This window comes from Eumetopias jubatus, unplaced genomic scaffold, assembly GCF_037043125.1.
Source record: "Eumetopias jubatus isolate StellerSeaLion01/CBP00866 unplaced genomic scaffold, mEumJub1_p1.0 scaffold_112, whole genome shotgun sequence".
NCBI classification, from domain to species: domain Eukaryota; kingdom Metazoa; phylum Chordata; class Mammalia; order Carnivora; family Otariidae; genus Eumetopias; species Eumetopias jubatus.
In genome coordinates this window covers 105,155-130,318 of record NW_028274918.1, presented here as the reverse complement: position 1 = coordinate 130,318, position 25,164 = coordinate 105,155, and the positions used below count along the sequence as shown (strand labels likewise).

General features: G+C 44.1%; 1 pseudogene; it reads left to right on the top strand.

The window, feature by feature from the left end:
• The first annotated feature begins 13,110 nt into the window (after positions 1-13,110).
• LOC148161608 (hsc70-interacting protein pseudogene) lies at positions 13,111-23,676 on the top strand (annotated as a pseudogene).
• The last annotated feature ends 1,488 nt before the right edge of the window (positions 23,677-25,164 follow it).

Sequence of the window (25,164 nt, the reverse complement as noted above, 5' to 3'; positions counted from 1 at the left end):
ATCTGTGAAGAAAGCCAGGCTCAGGGATAAACATGACACTTCACACCAAATACCTTCCTACAAATATATGTGTGGTACTATCAGGAAAGGGCCGTATCCTTGCCTTGGACAAACACTTCTGCTGAGAGAACTTTTGCTGCACGCAGTTTGTTTTCAAAGAGGCAGCTTCGTACCCTAGATGCGTGGTAGTGGGCAATGTCTTTTCACTTGGAGACGAGTCAGTGAAATACACACCATTCAGAGAACAACCAGTCTCTCATGCGAGAACATTGTAGCGTGGATGTACTCAAGTTTTGGAAACATGGGCTCCCCGTTGCTCTGGGAATACAGTCTCTGGGTAATGCCAAGTTCCCCCGAGAGGAAGCTTGTCACAGCGAGAAGCTTTGTGGCATGTGTTTCCTAGAGGTACGGGCATGTGTTTTCGCATGCGGTAGGTGCCGTGTCTTTGGCCTGGTGGAATATTTCTGTGAAGAAGTTGACTTCAGCACCAATGCGGGTTTCCGAGCAAGAAGCTGCCTAGCCAAAAACCGTAGCAGCATCCTTATGATACCACAACTTTTCTTCTGAGAAAGAAGCCGGCAGACATCGCTACTATCCACGAACAAATGCGATTTCCAAAGACAAAAGCGATGTTTCACAGAGGTGTCGAAGTACAGAGATGGCGGGTCTGTCCTGTCACTTAGACAAAAGATTATGGAGAAATCCACTTTCAGAGTACCACCCGGGTCTCTACCGAGAAGCCTTCTACAATACATGTGTGGAGGCATCAGCAGGGTGCCGTGTCCATCCCTTCGGGAAAACACCCTGTTTAGAACAACGTTCCAGGAACCTCTTGTTTCCAGAAGGTACAAGCTTTCTGCAGGGCAGTGTGTCGACCTGAATAGCCTGCCCTAATGGGATCTCTGAGAAACAACACTGCAGAGAATGGAAACCGTCCCTGCCACCTGGTTATCAGAGATGGAACCCCTTTCCACGTCTATGCGTGGAATTTAAAGCAAGTGACCATAACCCAATGCTCAGAAACACGTCTGTGTGGAAAGAAAGTGGAGCGATCAACCCAATTCTTCCCGTGGGCAGCCTGTAGCCTGGACGGATACAATCATCCGTAGGGGGCCCTCTCCTTCCCTTGTAGAATCTAAGCCTGTGGAGAATGCCACGTCGAGTTAAGATCTTTTCTCCACAGTTCTTAGCTATTTCCAGCAACGGTCTGCAAGGACCGATAGGCCCTTGGCCTATGCCAACGGCCAACTCCCCTTACTAGAGTCACCAGGATGTGGAGAAAGTAGCTCCCAGGGAACTCATGTTCCCTGCAACGAGACGCTCTCTATCACACAGATTTTGGACGCGTACTGATGTGCAATGGACTTCCTTCTGAGAAATCAGTCGTCCTAGAAGGCGACTTACCACCAACATCTTGTTTCCAGGGCAGAAAGCCGATTCCCAGGATCTGTTTGGAATTCTAGGGAACGGACAATTCCTTAGGGCGCAAAAAATGTCTGTTGAGCAGGCACCATTCGGAGAAAGTCACGTTGCTCAAGCGAGAAGCATTCTGGCGCGAATGGGTGGAAGGATGCGACACACGCCCCATCCCTCTGTCGGTGAAGGAGTCTCTAGGGAATGCAACTCTCCTTCCAAGGTAGATGGTTCCCGTGAGAATCATTCTGGCATATTTGCCTAGAGGAAAGCGGAAGTTGCCTTAGACGTTGCGGAAACAAGCCTGTGACTAAAGAATATTCTGCGTAGAAATCGAAACGTCAAAAGAAGCCCTTCGAACACATGCCTGTGTTCTAATCCTAGGATAAGGCCCTGTCCTTCGCTTAGAGAAAGACGTCTTCGGGAATGCAGGTCCAGCGCCACTGTGCGGTTCCAACCAGAAACTTCCGAGCCTATATATATGGCGGAATCCCGAGATTGCTCAGGTCTACCCTTCACGGAAATAGAGTGTGAAGGAAAACAATGCCCGCTAACCTCTTGATTCCAGAAGAGAAAAGCGATTTCGCCGAGAGGTGTAGAAATATACTGCGGCTGGTTTGCCTTTAGGCATAGAACGGAGATTGCAAAGAATGCACTTTTCAGAGCTGCAAGAGGGTCTCTAACATAAAGCCTTCCACACGGGTGTGGCAGGATGAGAAAGGTGCCCTCTCGTTCTGCTGGTGGACACGGTCTTTTTAGAATAGGAATTTCAAGAAACTTTTGCTTTCGGAAGATACAAGATATTTCCAATGTCCATGGGTAGTCAGGGATAAACTGCTGAAAAACAAAAACAAAAACAAAAACAAATCAAAAAGCTCTGAAACACGAGACCATGGATCGTGGAACTCTTAACCCCACCTCGATCGGTGACGGTAGAAACACTTTCTTATCTATGTGTGAAAGGGCCGTCAAGTGGCCAGGATTCGGATGCTAGAAAAAAGTCCGTGGTGAATGGAACTTAGAGCAAACGAGAAATGTTTAACAACTCGTACCCTCTAGCCAGAAGATTCTTAGCCTATACTGGTGAGGACTACCAGGTTAACGCCACAACCATCTCTTTATAAAACAAGAAGTGGGGAATGCCAGTTCCCACTCACATGTTGTCTGCAGAAGAGAAGTGCAATTTCCAATCCAAACGTGGAGGTTTGGTTAGGGGCCATGGCCGATTGCTGAGAAATGAGCCTGGGGAGATGCACCATTTTAGAGGATCACAAGTCTCTCCAATGAGAAGCCTTTCAGTATGTATGTGTGGAAGCCTCCGAAACATACCCCATCCTCGGTCTGTAATTCGAGTCTCCGGGCAATGCAACTATGTCAGTGGAAGAAGTTTGCCCAAGCCAGAGTATTTGGAGCACCTTTGTCTGCAGGCACCGGGTAAAGTGCCGGCCTTTCGTTCAGAGAAACAAGGCTGCGACTAAAGGAAGTTTCATTGAAGAACACGACACTTCCAAAGAAATCCCTTCGAACTGTTCCAACCCTTTGAACCTGAGGAAAAGCCATATCGTACACTGAGAGAAAGAATGCTGTGGAGGAGGCCATTTCAGCAACATAGTTTTTTTTCAAGCCAGAAAATTCCAAGCCTCTGTGTTTGGAAAGATCACCATAGGGCCATATACTTTCCCGGGAGAGACCAGATGAGGGAGGACCCCGGTGTCCACTCACATCTTGTTTGCCCAAGAGAAAAGCCATTTCTCAGGTTAGTGTGTAAGTATATGGAAGGAGGTTTGTCCTGAAGATGTGAAACACGACTGTGGAGAAGGCAATATTCAGAGCAGCACATGGGCTGTCTTGAGAATCCTTGTTGCACATATGCCGGGTGATATCCGAAAGGTGCCTATCCTTCCATCAGTGAAAACACTCTCTTTGGACTACAGTGTTCATGCAACCTCTTGCTTCCTGAAGATACAAGGCTTTTTCGTGGCAGGTGTGGGTTCACGCGGAAACATCTCTACACGCAACTCTGAAAACAAGACGTCGGGAATGGAAATCTTCACGGCCATCTGGACATCGGAAGAGAGATCCCTCTTCACATCCTTGCCTGGAAGCAGAGGCAACGGGCTAGGTCCCTATCCTTAGAAACACGTCTGTGGAGAAGAGAACGTTGAGTACACCACGAGTGTCTTCCCAGAGAGGTCTTCTAGCATGGATGTGTGCAAGCATCCGGAGTGTTCCATCTCCTTCCATCTGAGAAACAACCCTGTGGCGAATGCCAACTAGCGATAACGTCTCTTTTTTCAGTGTTCCAATCGATTTCCAGGGTAAGAGCCGAAGGACTGCAAAGTGCAGTCCAAACTACAAACTACAAAGCACAATGTCTGCCATTGTGCTATTAACAATTCTGTGGACGACGCAAGCTCCACGAAACAAAGTTCCTTCCAACGAGACGCTTTCTAATATATATGTCTAGAAGCCGGAGTACGTACTATTTCCTTCCTTGTGGAAAACAAGATATGCTGCAATGCGACTTCCACTAACAACCTGATTCCAGGAGAGAAAATCGGAGGATTCCAATATATGCGTGGGAGCATTGTGTATAGGGACGATATCCTGACGCTTCGAGAAAAGTGTGTGGAATATGCACCGTTGAGGGATCCGCAGGTTTCTCAAGCGAGAAGCATTCTAGAAAGCGTGGGGCGAAGTGACGGAAAAATATGCGACCCCTCCCTGTGCGAATACACTCGCTAGGGAATCCAAAGGTCCCATCGGATGAAGGAGATCTTGGTGATAAGCTCTCTAGCATGTTGGTCTGGAGGGAAGCGGAAAGTGCCGCATATTTTCGTGCAAGCAAAAATCTGTGAAGAAAACCAGGCTCAGGGATAAACATGACACTTCACACCAAATACCTTCCTACAAAGATATGTGTGGTACTATCTGGAAAGGGCCGTATCCATGCCTTGGACAAACACTTCTGTTGAGAGAGCTTTTGCCGCACGCAGTGGGTTTTCAAAGAGGCAGCTTCGTACCCTAGAAGCGTGGTAGTGGGCAATTTCCTTGCACTTCGAGAGGAGTCAGTGAAATACACACCATTCAGAGAAACACCAGTCTCTCAAGCGAGAAGCATTGTAGCGTGGATGTACTCAAGTTTCGGAAACATGGGCTCCCCTTCGCTCTGGGAATACAGTCTCTGGGTAATGCCAAGTTCCCCGAGAGGAAGCTTGTCACAGCGAGTAGCTTTGTGGCATGTATTTCCTAGAGGTACCGGCATGTGTTTTCGCATTCGGTAGGTGCCGTGTCTTTGGCCTGGTGGAACATTTCTGTGAAGAAGGTGACTTCAGCACCAATGCGGGTTTCCGAGCAAGAAGCTGCCTAGCCAAAACCTGTGGCAGCATCCTTATGATGCCACAACTTTCCTTCTGAGAAAGAAGCCGGCTGACAACGCTATTTTCCACAAACGCATGCGATTTCCAAAGACAAAAGCGATGTCTCACAGACGTGTCGAAGTACAGAGATGGCGGGTTTGTCCTGTCACTTAGACAAAAGATTAAGGAGAAAGCCCCTTTCAGGGTACCAACAGGGTCTCTAGCGAGAAGCCTTCTACAATACATGTGTGGAGGCATCAGCAGGGAGCCCTGTCCATCCCTTCGGGAAAACACTCTGTTTAGAACAATGTTCCAGGAACCTCTTGCTTCCAGAAGGTACAAGATTTCTGCAGGGCAGGGTGTCGACCTGAATAGCCTGCCCTAATGGGATCTCTGAGAAACAACACTGCAGAGAATGGAAAACTTCCCTGCCACCTGGTTATCAGAGATGGAACCCCTTTCACGTCTACGCGTGGAATTTAAAACAAGGGACCATGACCCGATGCCCAGAAACACGTCTGTGCAGAAGGGAAGTGGAGCGAGGAACCCAATTCTTCCCGTGGGAAACCCTGTAGCCTGGACGGGTACAAGCATCCGGAGGGTGCCCTCTCCTTCCCTTGTAGAATCTAAGCCTGTGGAGAATGCCACGTCGAGTTAAGATCTTTTCTCCACAGTTCTTAGCTATTTCAAGCATCGGTCTGGAATGACCGATAGGCCCTTGGCCTATGCAAACGGCCAACTCCCCTTACTAGAGTCACCAGGATGTGGAGAAAGTAGCTCCCAGGAAACACAAGTTCCCTCTAACGAGACACTTTCTAACACACAGATTTTGGACGCGTTCTGATGTGCGATGGATTTCCTTCTGAGAAATCAGTGGTCCCAGAAGGCGACGTACCACCAACATCTTGTTTCCAGGGCAGAAAGCCGATTTCCAGGATCTGTGTGAAAATCTAGGCAACGGACAAATCCTTAGGGCGCGAAAAGTGTCTGTTGAGCAGGCACCTTTCGGAGAAAGTCACGTTGCTCAAGCGAGAAGCATTCTGGCGCGAATGGGTGGAAGGATGCGACACACGCCCCATCCCTCTGTCGGTGAAGGAGTCTCTAGGGAATGCAACTCTCCTTCCGAGGTAGATGGTTCCCGTGAGAATCGTTCTGGCATCTTTGCCTAGAGGAAAGCGGAAGTTGCCTTAGACGTTTTGGAGACAAGCCTGTGACTAAAGAATATTCTGCGTAGAAATCGACACCTCAAAAGAAGCCCTTCGAACACATGCCTGTGTTCTAATCCTAGGATAAGGCCTTGCCCTTCGCTTAGAGAAAGACGTCTTCGGTAATGGAGGCCCAGCGCCACTGTGCGGTTCCAACCAGAACCTTCCGAGCCTATATGTATGGCGGAATCCCGAGAGTCCTCAGGTCTACCCTTCACGGAAAAAGAGTGTGAAGGAAAACACTGCCCGCTAACCTCTTGATTCCAGAAGAGAAAAGCGATTTCGCCGAGAGTTGTAGAAGTATACGGCGACCGGTTTGCCTTTAGGGATAGAACGGTGATTGCGGAGAATGCACTTTTCAGAGCTGCAAGATGGTCTCTAGCATAAAGCCTTCAGCACGGATGTGGCAGGATGAGAAACGTGTCCTCTCGTTCCGCTGGTGGAAATGGTCTTTTTAGAATAGGACTTTCAAGAAACTTTTGCTTTTGGAAGATACAAGACTTTTCCTATGTCCATGTGTAGTCAGGGATAAACTGCCGAAAAACAAAAACAAAAACAAAAACAAATCAAAAAGCTCTGAAACACGAGACCGTGGATCGTGGAACTCTTAACCCCACCTCGATCGGTGACGGTAGAAACACTTTCTTATCTATGTGTGGAAGGGCAGTCAAGTGGCCAGGATTCAGATGCTACAAATGAACGTGGTGAATGGATCTTACAGCAAACAAGAAATGTTGAACAACTCGTACCCTCCAGCCAGAAGCTTCTTAGCCTATACTGGTGAGAACTACCAGGTTAACGCCACAACCATCTCTTTATAAAACAAGAAGTGGGGAATGCCAGTTCCCACTCACATGTTGTCTGCAGAAGAGAAGTGCGATTTCCAATTCAAACATCCTAGTGTTAGAACATATATAGCTGTTAGAACGTTTCCATTTGAAGTGTCATATTCTACAATGAATCTTGATTTATTCTCACACTTTTTCTCCAAAATGTCTACGGCACTTTCCGCTTGCCTCTAGGCAAAGATGCTAGAATGCTTCTCACGGGAATAGGCTTCCTCTGAAGGGAAAGTTGCATTCACCAGAGACTTCTTCACAGACAGAAGGATAGGGCATGTTTCACATGATTTGACACATTCTAGCTATAATGATTCCAGCTTCAGAAATGTGTGGTTCTCCCAAAGATGCCTGCTTCACAGACTCTTTTTGTAAGCCTAAGGACCTTGCCCCTTCCCTAGACTTCCACGCAGATACAGGAAATCGGTCTTCTCTCCTGGAAAAAATGTTAAGGGAAAGTCGCCTTCTGTGACGTCAGATTTCTCAGAAGGAAATATATCTCACCTGAGGACGCTTTCATACCTGTGTGTTAGAAAGCGTCTCGTTTGGAGGGAACTTGTGTTTCCTGGCACCTGCTTTCTCCACATCCTGGTGACTCCAATACAGGGACCTTGCCCTTTGCCTATCCTTTTAGACCGATACTGGCTGAGAACTCTTGAGGAAGATATAAACTCGATGTGGCTTTCTCCACAGGCTTGTTTCTCCGAGGGAAGGAGAGGGCCCTCTCTGGATGCTTGTACACGTACAAGCTACAGGGCTTCACACGGAAAGATTTGGGTTGTTCCCTCCACGTTGTGTTCCATACAGACTTGTTTCTGGGCATTGGGTCAAGGTCCCTTGCATCAAATTCCACACATAGCCGTGAAAGTTGTTCCATCTCTGATACCCAGGTGGCAGGGAAGGTTTCCATTCTCTGCAGTGTTGTTTCTCAGAGATCCCAGTCGGGCAGGCTCCTCAGGACGACACACTGTACTGGATAAAGCTTTTACCTTGTGTAAGCAAGAGGTTCCTGGAACATTGTTCTAGACAGAGTGTTTTCACTGAGGGACGGATATGGCACCCTCCTGATGCCTCCGCACATACATTGTAGAGGGCTTCTCCTAGAGACATTGGTGGTACTCTGAAAGGGGCATTCTCCACAAACTTGTTTCTAAGTGCCAGGATAACCCACCATCAATGAACTTCAACACATCTGTTGGAGATCGCATTTCTCTTCTGGAAACGAGATGTTCCTAGAAATTAACGTTATAGAGATGCTTCCACACATTAGGTGCAGAAACTTCTTGCTTGGAAAAGCACAATGGGGCTGAAGTCGCATTCTTCACAGAAATGTTTCTCCAAGCCAAGGACACGGCATCTGCTAATGCTACCACACATCCCCGTACCTCTAGAAGAACATACCACAAATCCTTTCGCTGTGACAGGCTTCTTCTGACCGGAACTTTGCATTCACCAGAGACTTTATTCACACGGGGAAGGAGAGGCCATGTTTCCGAAGTTTCAGCACATGCATGCTAGAATGCTTCTCTCTTGAGAAATTGTTGGGTCTCTGAATGGTGCAAGCTTCACAGACTTGTCCCAAAGTGTAAAGACATTGCCTACTCCCACAGCTATTGTGTCAGAAGCTGCTCTTTGAAAACTCACGACGTGTTGGCAAAGGCATTCTCAACAGAATTCTTTCTCCAAGGAAAGGATACTGCACTTTCCTGAAGCTACAACACATATATTTTTGGATGGGATTTGGTGTCAAGTGTTGTGTCCTTCAATGAAGCTTGCTTTCTTCAGACACATTCTTCTTGAGTGAAGGATTAGTGGCACTTTCCTCTTGACTCCAGGTCACAATGCTAGAGAGCTTTTCACCAGGACAAACTTCCTCGGAGGTGAAATTTGAATTGCCCAGAGACAGTATACACAGATGGAGGGGTCGGGTATGTGTCCATAGCTTCAGCCAGACAATCTAGAATGCTTCTCTCTTGAGAAACTCGTGGTTCTCTCAATGGTGCATTTTCCACAAGCTTGTCTGAAAGAGTCAGAAAATGGCCCCTACGTTCACTAGGCTTCCACGCATATATTGGAAATAGATTTTCTCTTTTTGAAATTCGATGCTAGTGGAAGTCGCATGCTGCCCAGTCCTGTCTCCCACAAGGAAATATGCCATGTACTGAGGCTTCTAGTATATATTAGAAAGCTTCTCGTTTGAAAGAACTTATGTTTCCTGGACAAGGCGTGGTCCACAGAATTTTACTACAACACTGGGGAACAATCGACCTTGCCTGTCCATCCACACATATCCCAGCAGACGCTCTGAAACCTGGAAACAAGATGTTATCGCTAAGTGGCATTCTCCACAGGCTTGTTTCTCTGAGGGAAGGAGATGGAACTCTCCTGATGCTTGCACACATCCATGCTAGAAGACCTCTCTGGGAAAACACTTGTGGTGCGCTGAACGTTCTCTTCTCCACAAACTTGTTTCTAACCATAGGATCTTGTCCCCTTGCCTATGCTTCCACAAAGAGATTTGAATATGTTCTATATTCTGACATCCAGATGGTCATGAACATTTCCATTCCCCACGTTTGTTTTTCAGAGATTCCGGTACGGGTGTTTCGTCATGAATCCACAACTGCATGGGAAAATCTACTATCTTCAGGAAGTAAGAGGTTACTTGAACGTTCTATTTGATACAGACTGTTTTCACTGAAGGAAGTGTACTCACCTTTCAGATGCTACAAGTTCTACGTGCCACAAGGCTTCTCACTAGAGACACTTTGGTGCTCTGAGTGTTGCAATCTCCACAGTCTTCTTCCTCATCGTAAGGACAACACCCCTTCCATAGACTTCCACACAATATTGGAAATGGCTTTTCACTTGTGGAAACAGGGTGTGATTGGACAGCAGGTTCCTCAAAATCTGGTATCTTGGAGGAAAAATATGTCCCTATCTTGATCCTTACACAAAGTCTTGGAAGTTTCTGGCTTGAAAAACTACAATGTTGCTCAAATGGCCTCCTCCACAACATTCTTACTCCAAGTGAAGTATCCGGCATTTCCTCTTGTTACCACACGTGGAACTGTTCGAAGGGATTGGTTAGGAAGGATTGGATTCTTAAATGAAACTTGCTTTATTCGCATGCTTCTTTCTCTGAAGGAAGGGATGGCACTTTGCCCGGTGCTTCTAGACAAGTGTGTTCCAAAGATTCTTGCTGGAGCGACCTTCCTCTTAGGGGAAAGTTGTATTGCCCAGAGAGTTGATTCACAGTGGGAAAGATGGGGCAGGTTTAGGAGGCTTCAAGAGACACATGCTAGAATGCTTATCGCTGGACAACCTGGGCGTTCTCTGAACTGTACATGTCCCCAGCCTCGTTTCTAATCATAAGGACATGGCCCCTATACTGGACCTCCACGCGTGGATTGGAAATTTCTTTTCTCTTCAGGAGAGGAGAAGTTAGTGGAAGGGTGCATTTCCCCCCGTCTTATTTCTCAGATAGGAGGTTAGGGAATTATCCTGGTACTTCTCACCAATATAGCCTAGGAATCTTCACCCTTGGGGAAACGAGTTGTTCGCTAAAGTGACCATCTCCCTGGACTGGTGACTCCCTGACAGGGACATGCCCCTTAGTCTCGCCTTCCACTCCATGCCCAAATTTCTTTTAAAGTTTTTATTTATTGATTTGAGAGAGAGAGAGAATGAGATATAGAAAGCACGAGAGGGAAGAGTGTCAGAGGGAGAAGCAGACACCCTGCTGAGCAGGAAGCCCGATGTGGGACTCGATCCCGGGATTCCAGGATCATGACCTGAGCCGAAGGCAGTCGCTTAACCAACTAGTCACCCAGGCGCCCGTGCCCAAGTTTTTTGATCTCCAGAAACAAGATGTTACTGGTAAGTGGCATTCTCCACAGTCTTGTATCTCACAGGCAAGGATATGGAACCCTGCAGAAGCTTGCCCACTCCTGGGCTAGAAATCTTCCCCTGGAAGATACCTGTTGCGGGTCGAAAATTGTACTCGCCATGGCCCTGGTTCTCCCAGACATGGACTGGGCAGCTTGCCTTGGTTTCAATACGTAGGCTGGAAATTGCTTTCCCTTCTGGAATCCAGATGTTCCTGGAACATGGCATACACCACGGGTCTTGTTTCTACGGTGGAAGGAGATAACATTCTACTGACCCTTCAGCACATACAGGCTAGAAGGCTACACCCTTGAGGTATCACGTTGTTTGCTTTAAGGTACTATGTCCATAGCATTTTTTCTCCGAGCGACAGATACTGCACTTTCCTGAGACTTCAACACGTAGAGCCTAGCAGGGTATAGGCTTGAAAGATCTTGGGTTTCACTGAGACGTGCTTGAGGCCCAGACTTCTTCCACTTCGGGGATGATATGGCGTGTTCCTGACACTTCAACACGGACCTGACAGAAGGCTTTTCACAGGAAGCCATTTGTTGTTCGATCTAAGTTCCATTTTCCACGGACTTGTTTCTTGCATCAGAAACCTGGTCACTAGCCTACCCTTCCACACATCGATTTGAAAGTGTTTCTACCGTCAGATATCCAGATGGCAGTTCAGAGTTCCATTGTCCATTGTCTCATGATTCATAGTTAGTTTATGGCACTTTCCTCCTGACTACACACGGATATTGGAAAAGGCTTGTAACTTCAGAAAGCAAGAGTTTGCTTGAATGTCCTAATCTGAACAGAATATTTCCACCAGCAGAACTAGAGGGCACCTTCCTCGTGCTGCCACACATACGTGCTGGAAGGCTTCACCCTAGAGACTCTTGTGTAGCTCGAATTATGCAGCCTCGGCCATCTGGATTTTATAGCTAAGGACAAACCACCTGCTGTATATTTCCACAGGTATAGGAGACACCGATTTTCTCTTCTGGAATCAAGATTTTGGCAGGCAATGGTATTCTTCACCGTCATTTTCCTCAGAGGGAAGGCTGGGGCACTCTCGGGATGCCTCCACACCTATAGGCTCGGCAGCTTCTCGTTTGAACACCCACAGTGGCACTGGAACTGCATTCTCCATAGAATTCTGTCTCCAAGTGAAGGACAGGGCTTTATCTTAGTGTTAGAACACATATATCTGTTAGAAGGGATTTTTGAAGTGTCGTGTTCTAAGCTGAATCTGTATTCACATAATTGTTCTCCGCAGGGTCTAAGGCACTTTCCTCTTGCCTCTAGGCAAAGATGTTAGAATGCTTCTCACGAGAACAAACTTCCTTTGAGAGGAAAGTTGCATTCCCCAGAGGCTTCTTCACAGTCAGAAGAATAGGGCATGTTTCACATGCTTTAACACATTCAAGCTAGAATGTTTCTCTCTTCAGAAATGTGGGGTTCTCCCAAGGGTGCCTGCTCCACAGACACTTTTCTAAGCCTAAGGCCTATGCCCCTTTCCTAGACTTCCACACAGATACTGGAAATCGGCTTTCTTTCCTGAAAAAAAGATGTTCATGGAAAGTTGCCTTCTGTGATGTCTGATTTCTCAGAAGGAAATATATCACACCTCAGGACGCTTTCGTACCTGTATGTTAGAAAGCGTACCGTTGGAGGGAACTTGTGTTTCCTGTCAGCTGCTTTTGCCACATCCTGGTGACTCCAAGACGGGGAATTTGCCTTTTGCTACTCTTCTAGACCAATACTGGAAATGGCTGAGAACTTTTGAGAAAAGATGTAAACTTGAAGTGGCATTCTCCACAGGCTTGTTTCTCCGAGGGAAGGAGAGGGCCCTCTCCTGATACTTTACCACGTACACGCTACAGTGTTTCACACGGGAAGAAATTGGTTTTTCGCTCCAAATTCTATTACGCACAGATGAGTTTCTGGGCATCATCAGGTCAAGGCCACTTGCTTCTACTTTCGTTCCATCTTCTGAAAGCCAGGGGGCATGGAAGGTTTCCATTGTCCGCAGTCTTGTTTCTCAGAGATCCCATCAGGGCAGACACCTCAGGATGACACAATGCTCTGGAAAAAGCTTGTAACTTGTGTAAGCAAGAAGTTCTTGGATCATTTATCTAAACTGAGCGTTTTCACTGAGGGATGGATACGGCAACCTCCTGATGCTTCCACACAGACATTGTAGAACACTTCTCCCTAAAGACACTGGTGGTACTCTGAAAGGGGCATCCTCCACAAACTTGTTTCTAAGTGCCAGGATAACCCCCCATCTCTGTACTTCAACACATCTTTTAGAGATCGCATTTCTCTTATGAAAACGAGATGTTCTTGGAAAGTAGCATTATAGTGATGCTTCCACACATTTAGGCTAGGAAATTTCTTGCTTAAAAAAGCACAATGGGGCTGAAGTCTCATTCTTCACAGATTGTTTCTCCAAGACAAGGACACGGCACCTACCTAATGCTACCACGCATCCCCGTACCTCTAGAAGAACATGCCACAAAGCTTCTTGCTGTGACAAGCTTCCTCTGGTGGGAAGTTTGCATTCCCCAGAGACTGTATTCCCAGAAGGTAGGAGAGGCCATGTTTCCAAAGCTTCAGCACATACATGCTAGGATGATTCTTGCTTGAGAAACTGTTGGTTTTCTGAATGGTGCATGCTTCACAAACTCGGCTCGAAGAGTAAGGACATTGCCCAATGCCACACCTATACGGTAGGAAGCTGCTCCTTTGACAACCCCGTCACTGGCGGCAAAGGCACTCTCAACAGATATTTTTTTCTCCAAGGCAAGGATACAGCACTTTCGTGATGCTACAACACATAATCTTTGAGAGATTTTGTGTCAAGTGTCGTGTCCTTCAATGAAGCTTGCTTTCTTCACACATTTTTTTCTTGAGCGACGGTTTAGTGGCACTTTACACTTGCCTCCAGACCATCATGCTAGAGAGCTTTTCACCAGGACAAACTTCCTTGGAGGGGAACTTACATTTCCCAGAGACAGTATACACAGAGGGAAGGGTCCGGTATGTGTCCATAGCTTCAGCAAGACAATCTAGAATGCTTCTTGCTTGAGAAACTTTTGGTTCTTTCAATGGTGCCTGTTCCACACACTTGTCTCAAACCGTCAGGACATGGCCCCTACATACACGAGGCTTCCACGCATATATATCGAAAAAGACTTTCTCTTCTGGAAACTCGATGCTAGTGGAAGGCCCATGCCGCCAATCTGGTCTCCCACAAGTGAATATGCCATGTACTGAGGCTTCTAGACATATATGTTAGAAAGCTTTTCATTTGTAGGAACCTGATTTTCCTGGGGCTTGCCTGGTGCACAGAATTGTTACTAAAACACAGGGAGATATTGCACCTTGCCTGTCCTTCTGCACATATCCTGAAAATCGCTCTGAACCCTGGAAACAAAATATTAACTCACAGTGGCATTCTCCATAGGCTAGTATCTAAGAGAGAGAAGGAGATGAAACTATCCTGATGCTTGCACTCATCCCTGCTGGAAGACCTCTCTTGGAAGACCTTTGGGCTGCGCCGAACGTTCTTTTATCCACAGACATGATTCTAACCATAGGGTCCTAGTGCATTGCCTATGCATCCAAACCCAGTTGTGAATGTGATTCTATCTTCTGACATCTACATGGCCGTGAGGATTTCCATTCTCCACGTCTCTTTTTCAGAGTTTTGGGTACGGATGTTTCCTCATGATCCCACAACTGCGAGGGAAATGCTTATTTTTTTTTTAATTTTTTATTGTTATGTTAATCACCGTATATTACATCATTAGTTTTTGGTGCAGTGTCCCATGATTCATTGTTTGTTCATAACACCCAGTGCTCCATGCAGAACGTGCCCTCCTCAGTACCCATCACCAGGCTAACCCATCCCCCTACCCCCTCCCCTCTAGAACCCTCAGTTTGTTTTTCAGAGTCCATCATCTCTCATGGTTCGTCTCCCCCTCTGACATACTCCCCTTTTCTTCCTCTCCTGTTATCTTCTTCTTCATTTTTTTTCTTAAAATATGTTGCGTTATTTGTTTCAGAAGTACAGATCTGTGATTCAACAGTCTTGCACAATTGACAGCGCTCACCGTAGCACATACCCTCCCCAATGTCTATCACCCAGCCACCCCATCCCTCCCACCCCCAACCACTCCAGTAACACTCAGTTTGTTTCCTGAGATTAAGAATTCCTCATATCAGTGAGGTCATGTGATACATGTCTTTCTCTGGTTGACTTATTTCACTCAGCATAACACCCTCCAGTTCCAACCACGTCATTGCAAATGGCAAGATCTCATTCCTTTTGATGGCTGCATAATATTCCATTGTGTATATATACCACCTCTTCTTTATCCATTCATCTGTCGATGGGCATCTTGGCTCTTTCCACAGTTTGGCTATTGTGGACATTGCTGCTATAAACATTGGGGTACACGTACCCCTTCGGGTCCCTACATTTGTATCTTTGTGGTAAATACCCAGTAGTGCAATTGCTGGATCGAACGGTAGTTCTAATTTCAACTGTTTGAGGAACCTCCATATTGTTTTCCAGAGTGGTTGCACCAGCTTGCATTCCCACCAACAGTGTAGGAGAGTTCCCCTTTCTCCACATCCCCGCCAACATCTGTCGTTCCCTGACTTGTTAATTTTAGCCATTCTGACGGGTGTGAGGTGGTATCTCATGGAGGTTTTGATTTGGATTTCCCTGATGCCGAGGGATGTGGAGCACTTTTTCATGTGCCTGTTGGCCATTTGGATGTCTTCTTTGGAGAAATGTCTGTTCATGTCTTCTGCCCATTTCTTGATTGGATTATTTGTTCTTTGGGTGTTGAGTTTGATAAGTTCTTTATAGATTTTGGATACTAGCCCTTTATCTGATATGTCGTTTGCAAATATTTTCTCCCATTCTGTCGGTTGTCTTTTGGTTTTGTGGACTGTTTCTTTTGCTGTGCAAAAGCTTTTTATCTTGATGAAATCCCAATAGTTCATTTTTGCCCTGGCTTCCCGTGCCTTTGGCGATGTTTCTAGGAAGAATTTGTTGCGGCTGAGGTCGAAAAGTTTGCTACCTGTGTTCTCCTTTAGGATTTGGATGGACTCCTGTCTCACGTTTAGGTCTTTCAACCATTTGGAGTCTATTTTTGTGTGTGGTGTAAGGAAATGGTCCAGTTTCATTCTTCTGCATGTGGCTGTCCAATTTTCCCAACACCATTTCTTGAAGAGACTGTCTTTTTGCCATTGGACATTCTTTCCTGCTTTGTCAAAAATAAGTTGACCATAGAGTTGAGGGTCCATTTCTGGGCTCTCGATTCTGTTCCATTGATCTATGTGTCTGTTTTTGTGCCAGTACCATACTGTCTTGATGATGACAGCTTTGTAATAGAGCTGGAAGTCCGGAATTGTGATGACGCCAGCTTTGCTTTCTTTTTCAGTATTCCTCTGGCTATTCTGGGTCTCTTCTGGTTCCATACAAATTTTAGGATTATTTTTTCCATTTCTTTGAAAAAAGTGTATGGTATTTTGATGGGGATTGCATTGAATGTGAATTGCTCTAGGTAGCATTGACATCTTCACAATGTTTATTCTCCCAATCCATGAGCATGGAACGTTTTTCCATTTCTTTGTGTCTTCTTCAATTTCTTTCATGAGTATTTTATAGTTTTCTGAGTACAGATCCTTTGCTTCTTTGGTTAGATTTATTCCTAGGTATCTAATGGTTTTGGGTGCAATTGTAAATGGGATAGATTCCTTGATTTGTCTCTCTTCTGTCTTGTTGTTGGTGTATAGGAATGCCACTGATTTCTGTGCATTGCTTTTATGTCCTGCTACTTTACTGAATTCCTGTATGAATTCTAGCAGTTTTGGGGTGGAGTGTTTTGGGTTTTCCAGATACAGTATCATATCATCTGCAAAGAGTGAGAGTTTGACTTCCTCTTTGCCGATTTGGATGCCTTTGATTTCTTTTTGTTGTCTGATTGCTGTGGCTAGGACTTCTAATACTATGTTGAATAGCAGTGGTGAGAGTGGACATCCCTGCCGCGTTCCTGACCTTAGGGGAAAAGCTCTCAGCCTTTCCCCATTGAGAATGATATTCGCTGTAGGTTTTTCATAGATGGCTTATATTATATTGAGGTTTATACCCTCTATCCCTATACTCTGAAGAGTTTTGATCAAGAAAGGGTGTTGTACTTTGTCAAATGCTTTTTCTGCATCTATTGAGAGGATCATATGATTCTTGCTCTTTCTTTTGTTAATGTATTGTATCACGTTGATTGATTTGCGGATGTTGAACCAGCCTTGCAGCCCAGGAATAAATCCCACTTGGTCATGGTGAATAATCCTTTTAATGTACTGTTGGAGCCTATTGGCTAGTATTTTGGTGAGAATTTTTGCATCCATGTTCATTAGGGATATTGGTCTGTAATTCTCCTTTTTGATGGGGTCTTTGTCTGGTTTTGGGATCAAGGTAACGCTGGCCTCATAAAATGAGTTTGGAAGTTTCCCTTCCATTTCTATTTTTTGGAACAGTTTCAGGAGAATACGTATTAATTCTTCTTTAAATGTCTGATAGAATTCCCCTGGGAAGCCATCTGGCCCTGGGCTTTTGTTTCTTGGGAGATTTTTGATGACTGGTTCAATTTCCTTAGTGGTTATAGGTCTGTTCAGGTTTTCTATTTCTTCCTGGTTCAATTTTGGTAGTTGATACATCTCTAGGAATGCACCCATTTCTTCCAGGTTATCTAATTTGCTGGCATAGAGTTGCTCATAATATGTTCTTATAACTGTTTGGATTTCTTTGGTGTTGGTTGGGATCTCTCCTCTTTCATTCATGATTTTGTTGATTTGGGACATTTCTCTTTTCTTTTTGATCAGTCTGGCCAGGGGTTTATCAATCTTGTTAATTTTTCAAAGAACCAGCTCCTAGTTTCGTTGATCTGTTCTACTGTTCTTTTGGTTTCTATTTCATTGATTTCTGCACTGATCTTTATGATTTATTTTCTCCTGCTGGGTTTAGGCTTTATTTGCTGTTCTTTCTCCAGCTCTTTTAGGTGTAGGGTTAGGTTGTGTATTTGAGACCTTTCTTGTTTCTTGAGAAAGGCTTGTATTGCTATATACTTTCCTCTCAGGACTGCCTTTGCTGTATCCCAAAGATTTTGAACAGTTGTGTTTTCATTTTCATTGGTTTCCATGAATTTTTTTAATTCTTCTTTAATTTCTTGGTTGACCCATTCATTCTTTAGTAGGATGCTCTTTAGCCTCCATGTATTTGAGTTCTTTCCGACTTTCCTTTTGTGATTGAGTTCTAGTTTCAAAGCATTGTGGTCTGAAAATATGCAGGGAATGATCCCAATCTTTTGGTACTGATTGAGACCTGATTTGTGACCTAGGATGTGATCAATTCTGGAGAACGTTCCATGGGCACTAGAGAAGAATGTGTATTCCGTTGCTTTGGGATGGAATGTTCTGAATATATCTGTGAAGTCCATTTGGTCCAGTGTGTCATTTAAAGTCTTTATTTCCTTGTTGATCTTTTGCTTAGATGATCTGTCCATTTCAGTCAGGGGGGTGTTAAATTCCCCCACTATTATTGTATTGTTGTCAATGTGTTTCTTTACTTTTGTTATTAATTGCCTTATCTAATTGGCTGCTCCCATGTTCGGGGCATAGATATTTACAATTGTTAGATCTTCTTGTTGGATAGACCCTTTAAGTAGGATATACTGTCCTTCCTCATCTCTTATTACAGTCTTTGTTTTAAAATCTAGTTTGTCTGATATAAGGATTGCCACCCCAGCTTTCTTTTGGTGTCCATTAGCATGGTAAATGGTTTTTCACCCCCTCACTTTCAATCTGGGGGTGTCTTTGGGTCTAAAATGAGTCTCTTGCAGACAGCATATGGATGGGTCTTGTTTTTTAATCCAATCTGATAGCCTGTGTCGTTTAATTGGGGCATTGAGCCCATTTACATTCAGGGTAACTATTGAAAGGTATGAATTTAGTGCCATTGTATTTCCTGTAAGGTGACTGTTAACTGTCTGTTGTCTGTGTTCGTTTCTGTTCTTTGCTGCTTTTAGGTTCTCTCTTTGCTTAGAGGACCCCTCGCAATATTTCTTGGAGGGCTGGTTTCGTGTTTGCAAATTCCTTTAGTTTTTGTTTGTTCTGGAAGCTTTTTATCTCTCCTTCTATTTTCAGTGATAGCCTAGCTGGATATAGTATTCTTGGCTGCATATTTTTCTCGTTTAGTGCTCTGAAGATATCTTGCCAGTCCTTTCTGGCCTGCCAGGTCTCTGTGGATAGGTCTGTTGCCAATCTAATGTTTCTACCATTGTAGGTTACATATCTCTTCTCCCGAGCTGCTTTCCGGATTTTCTCTTTGTCTCTGAAGCTCGTAAGTTTTACTATTAGATGTTGGGGTGTTGACCTATTATTATTGATTTTGAGAGGGGTTCTCTGTGCCTCCTGGATTTTGATGCCTGTTTCCTTCCTCACATTAGGGAAGTTCTCTGCTATAATTTGCTCCAATATACCTTCTGCCCCTCTCTCTCTCTTTTCTTCTTCTGGGATCCCAATTATTCTAATGTTGTTTCGTCTTATCATATCACTTATCTCTCGAATTCTGCCCTCGTGATCCTGTAGTTGTTTCTCTCTCTTTTTCTCAGCCTCTTTATTTTCCATCATTTGGTCTTCTATATCGCTGATTCTCTCTTCTGCCTCATTTATCCGAGCAGTTAGTGCCCCCATTTTTGATTGCACCTCATCAATAGCCTTTTTGATTTCGATTTGGTTAGATTTTAGTTCTTTTATTTCTCCAGAAAGCGTTTCTCTAATAACTTCCACGCTTTTTTCAAGCCCAGCTAGTATCTTCAAAGTCATGATTCTGAACTCTAGGTCTGACATCATACTAATGTCCGTATTGAGTAGGTCCCTGGCTGACGGTACTACCTCTTGTTCTTTTTGCTGAGGTGATTTCTTTCGTCTTGTCATTTTGTCCAGAGGAGAATAGATGAATGAGAGAACAAAATGCTAACAGGTTTACAACGTCCCCAGCAAATATACTGTATACAAATCAGAAAAGACCTGAAACCAGGGGAAAAGAAAGGGAAAGAAAGAAAAAAGAAAGAGAAAAAGAAGAAAAAAAAAAGAATAAAAAAGATAAAAACAAAAACATAACAATACCAAAAAAAGCAGAATATGATCAAATATGATCAGGCTAGTGCATAGATCAGTGCCACACACTAGATTTTAGGCGTATTTTGGTCTGTTAGAAAAAAGTGCCTTCTAAAATTTTAAAGGAAGAAAGACATATATGTACAAAATAAGGGTTGATACAATGAAGGGATGGAAGATGACTGTAAAGATGAAAGTTATAAAAGATTTTATAAAAGGACTTGGTAAGATAAGTTGTTTGAAAAAAGAAAGAAGATTTAAGAAAAAAAGAAAAAAAAAGGAAAAAGGGAGAGAATGTGATCAGGCAGGAGACTAGAACAAAGCCATACACTAGTGATTTAGGGTATATTTTGATCTGTTAGAAGAAACTGTACCTCAAAATTTTAAAGAGAGAACAACTTATATATATATGCCAAAAGTAAGGGTAACTACTATGAAGGGATAAAATATGACTCTAAAAATGAAAAATAAAAAATGTTTTTTTTTTAAAGGGATTGATAAGATGTTGGTTGAAAAAGGGAAAAAGAAAAATAAAAAAAAAACAGTCAACAAAAAATAACTTTGATGAAATAATGAATCATGGTAAAAAAAAAAAAAAAAAAAAGCCATGAATCTATGTGCAGTATTCCCCTAGCGCTGGAGTTCTCCCATTCTCCTTGATTGATCAACTTCGTCTTGGCTTGCTGGCTGTTTGTGCTGATCTTCTGGGGGAGGGGCCTGTTGCTGTGGTATCCAAATGTCTTTGCCGAAGGAGGAATTGCCCCGCCCTTGTCGGTCCGGGCTAAGGGAGCTGCTCCGGTTTGATCTCAGGAGCTTTTGTTCCCTGCAAGCTCTCGGTACAGATTTGGAGGACCAGGGCAGAAATGGTGGCCTCCCAATCTCCGCCCGGAGAATCTGAGAACTCGGGACCCCGCTCCTCAGTGTGCCCCCAGAGAAAAGCAGTCACTTCCGTGTCCCCGGTCTCCGGCCACACTCCGTGCTCACCCGGCCTGTGACCGAGCGTTGCTATCTCTGGCACCCGACCCCGCATGGAGTCTCCAAACCCAGCAGATCCCTGCACTGCGTTCCCGCACCGCTCCTCCCCAGGAAGGAAGGGGAGTTTCCCCGGATCTGCTGCTTGTTGGGTCCCTGCTGGGGGAGCCGTGCTCCGACTGGGCCGCAGACCACAGTTTATGGCAACCCTGAGCTGAGAGCCCACGACTCTGCTCCGTCTCTGCAGCCGGCTTCCCTGCTCTGATATCTGGGAGCTCTGGCGCACTCAGGCACCCCCGGTCTCTCTGTGACCCCAAGGGTCCTGAGACCACACTGTCCCGGGAGGATTCCACCGCCCACTTAGCCACTGCAGCGACGTCCCTCCGCCGAGCCAACTTATAAAAGGTCCGATTTTGTGCTCCGCGGCTCTATCACTTGCCAGAAGCGGCCGGCGAATGCCCCTACCCCGCCGTCTATCCTCCCGAATATCGCCTCGGATTCACTTCTCCGCACCCCCTACCTTCCAGTAAGTGGTCGCTTCTCTGTTCAGAGAGTTGTTGCTACTCTCCTGTTCGATCTCCTGTTGAGTTCGTAGGTGTTCAGAATGGTTTGATCCCTATTCAGCTGAATTCCTGAGACCAGACGAAATCTAGGTCTCCTACTCCTCCGCCATCTTGTTCCGCCCCCCAAGGGAAATGCTTATATCTTCAGGAAGCAAGTGGTTCGATGAACGCTGTATTCGATACCGAGTGTTTTCCCTGAGGGAATGCTAGGCACTTTTCGGATGTTCTAAGGCCTCCGTGCAACAAGGCTTCTCACTAGAGACACTTGTCGTGCTCTGGAATTTGCACTCTCCACAGTCTTTTTTTTTTTTTTCATTGTAAGGACAACCCCCTTCCATATACTTCCACACAAATATGGGAATTGGCTTTTCTCTGGTGGAAACAAGATGTGAGTGGACAGCGCGTTCCTCCATCTCTGGTATCTTGGAGGAAAGAATATGGCCCTATCGTGATCCTTCCACACAGAGAGGCTTGGAAGATTCTGGTTTGAGAAACTACAATGTTGCTGAAATGGCCTCCTCCACAACATTCTTTCTCCAAGTGAACGATACGGCATTTCCTCATGTTACCACACGTGGATCTGTTCGAAGCGATTTGTTAGGAAGTGTCGTGTACTTCAATGAAATTTGCTTGATTCGCAGGGTTCCTTTCTTTGAGCGAAGGGCATGGCACTTTGCCCATGGTTCTAGACAAACTTGCTCCAAATATTCTCGCTGGAGCGAACTTCCTCCTAGGGGAAGGTTGCATTTCCCAGAGACTCGAATCACAGAGGGAAGATTGGGGCATATTTAACAGGCTTCAACACACACATGCTAGAATGCTTCTCGCTGGAGAAACTGGTTGTTCTCTGAACGGTGCATGTCCCCAGCCTCGTTTCTAAGCATAAGGACATGTTCCCTATCCAAACCTTCATGCGTGAAACGGAAATCGCTTTTCTCTTCAGGAGACGAGATGTTAGTTGAAAGTGGCATTCCCCCCAGTTTTGTTTCTCAGAGAGGTGGTTACAGCATTATCCTGGTACTTCTCACCAATATAGCCTAGCAAGCTTCTCGCTTGAGGAAAATTGTTGCTCATGAACGTGGCCGTCTCCACAGACTGGTTTCTCCCTGACAGGGACATGCCCCTGAGTCTCCATGCCCAAATTGTGTGATCTCCAGAAATAAGATGTTACTGGTAAATGGCATTGTCCACAGCCTTGTTTCTCAGAGGCAAGGATATGGAACCCTGACAAAGCTTGCCCACTGCTGTGCTAGAAAGCTTCCTTTTGGAAGAAACTGTTTTTTGGTTGAAAGTTGTACTCTCCATTTACAGAGTTCTCCCAGATTTGGACAGGGCACCTTGCCTGTCTTTCCACACCTTGAATGGAATTCCCTCTCTCTTCTGTAAACCAGATATTCCTGGAACACAAGGAAAGATACCACTTGATTTTGCTAAATATGTGATTTTTTAAATGTATTTTTGGATTCAGTTTGCTAATATTTTATTGAGAATATTTGCATACATTACATCACGGATATTTGCCTCTCCCTCTCTTTGTTAGTGGAGACTTTGGTTTTGGTATCAGGATAATGCTAGCTTCATAGAATGAATTAGAATTTTGCCTTCCCTTTTTTGGAATATTATGAGAAGAATAGGAATTAAGTCTTTTTATGTGTTTGGTGGAATTTGTCTGTGAAGGCTATTGGTTTTGGACTTTTTCATCTTCAGTGATTTTGATTACTCATTCCCTTTCTTTGCTCACAGACTTCCGGGACATAAGAAAGAAGCAGTACATGATCCTTCCCTTGCTCGTACACTGGATTACAGTGAAGATGCTAGTGGAATCCTGAACGAAATTCAACAGAGGTCCCAGAAAATTGCTGAAAATCAGAGAAAGTATGGGCAAAACGTGAAGAGCAAGAGATCAAAGAAAGAATAGAAAGGGTTAAGAAGGCTCGGGAAGAACATGTGAAAGTCCAGAGGAAGGAAGATCCCAGAGCACAATCAGGAGCTCATATGGCTCTTTCCCAGGTGTCTTTCCTGGGGAATGCCTCGTAATTTTCCTGGAGGAATGCCTGGAATAGCAGGGCGCATGCCTGGAATGTCAGGAATGCCTGGGCTGAATGAAATTCTTAGTGATCCAGAGGTTCTCGCAGCCATGCAGGATCCAGAAGTTATGGTGGCCTTCCAGGATGTCGCCCAGAACACAGCGAATATGTCAAAATATCAGAGGTATCCAAAGTTTTATGGGTTTAAGTCATACTGGGTTTAATATACAATATAATGTTTATATGAGGTAATAGCCATAACAGTTGTATTTTCTTACGTGGCCAAACGATTTTATATTTAAATGGTAGGTTTCCACTTTGGTGAAATCTTACCATGTCAAAAGATGTTGGAAGGAGGAATTGGATGCCCTTGGCGTTCAGTCTTCTACTTAGGAAATACCTGTTGCAGTTGAAATTTATCTTACATCATTCCTCTCTGTAGTTTGGAGACTATGGGGTTTGAATTCATTGATATACATAGAGGGGAAAAAACAACTTGATCCAATGTGAATTATACAATTGATGAGATCCATCGTTCTTCATTGTGTGGTTGTTGGCGTTATGAGTAATTGTGCTCCTGCTTAGCTCTTAAATACTACATATCCCCTAATTCTCCTTTTTCTCCCTCCCTCTCCTCTAAGGAAAAAGAAATGATAGACTTTCCTATTGTACATTAAACTCTCAACACTAATTAAGACTAAGTCCAAGCAGTGTACCAGGAATTGCTAGGTTTCTACCTATCTTTCAATTTAAAGTACTAGTGCTTAAAAACATTTTCATTGGATGAGACCCTCTGTGCTTTGCTTGTTTGAAGTATCAGTGGTAAGAACAGTGAAGAAAATTCCATGGAATACAGTTTTGAAATAGTACATTTATGAAGTCAAGTATGATGATACAGGTACTAAGTCTTGGCTGTACACAAGCAGATAGAAAAGCAATCTGTTATATAAGTGAGAAAAGGCTGTAGGCTGACTGAGCATGCTTTTTAAAGCATTTAAAAATACTCAGCATATACACTTAATTTTGGGCTTGCCAGTAGTTTTTGTTGTTGTTGTTAATGTGGGTTCTCTCTCAAATTTTCTAATGTGTGATTGTATAACTTTGGGTTCCTTATTTGATTTACATATTATATATTACTGAAGTGCATTTTAACATTGCATATATTAGCATAAGTGGGTAAAAGTAAAATTGGTCTTCTGAAAACGTGTCCTGTGATTTTAAGTTCCACAAATACAAAATACATTCATTTTAATAGAAACTAAGGATCATTTCAAAACATTTCAAAAAATCATAGAAACAAATTTTTATATGCTACTGACCTAAGTTGATATTATATTAGACTAAAACCAGAAGACTTTTTTCTTGTGCTAACAATGATATAAGAAGGAAAAGTAAAGGAGAGCTTAAAATAAATAGTTATTGATTTCTAGCTACATTAAAAATAAAGTATGTTTTCCAACTGAAAAAATTTTAAATCTGTTTGATGTTATTTTCAAGCTGTTGTACATGTCTTCTTAGCTTTTTTGAAATGTAATAGTGGGCATAAAAAATAAAATTGAGCTTGTGTATTAATATCCTCTGCAAAATTCCATAATATTTAGTTATAATACTGCTAAGTATTTATTATAATGACCTAGGATTATGATTATATTCAATTATATGGAATTATAATTATTAACATATTATTAACACATTATTTGTTCTACTGTTTG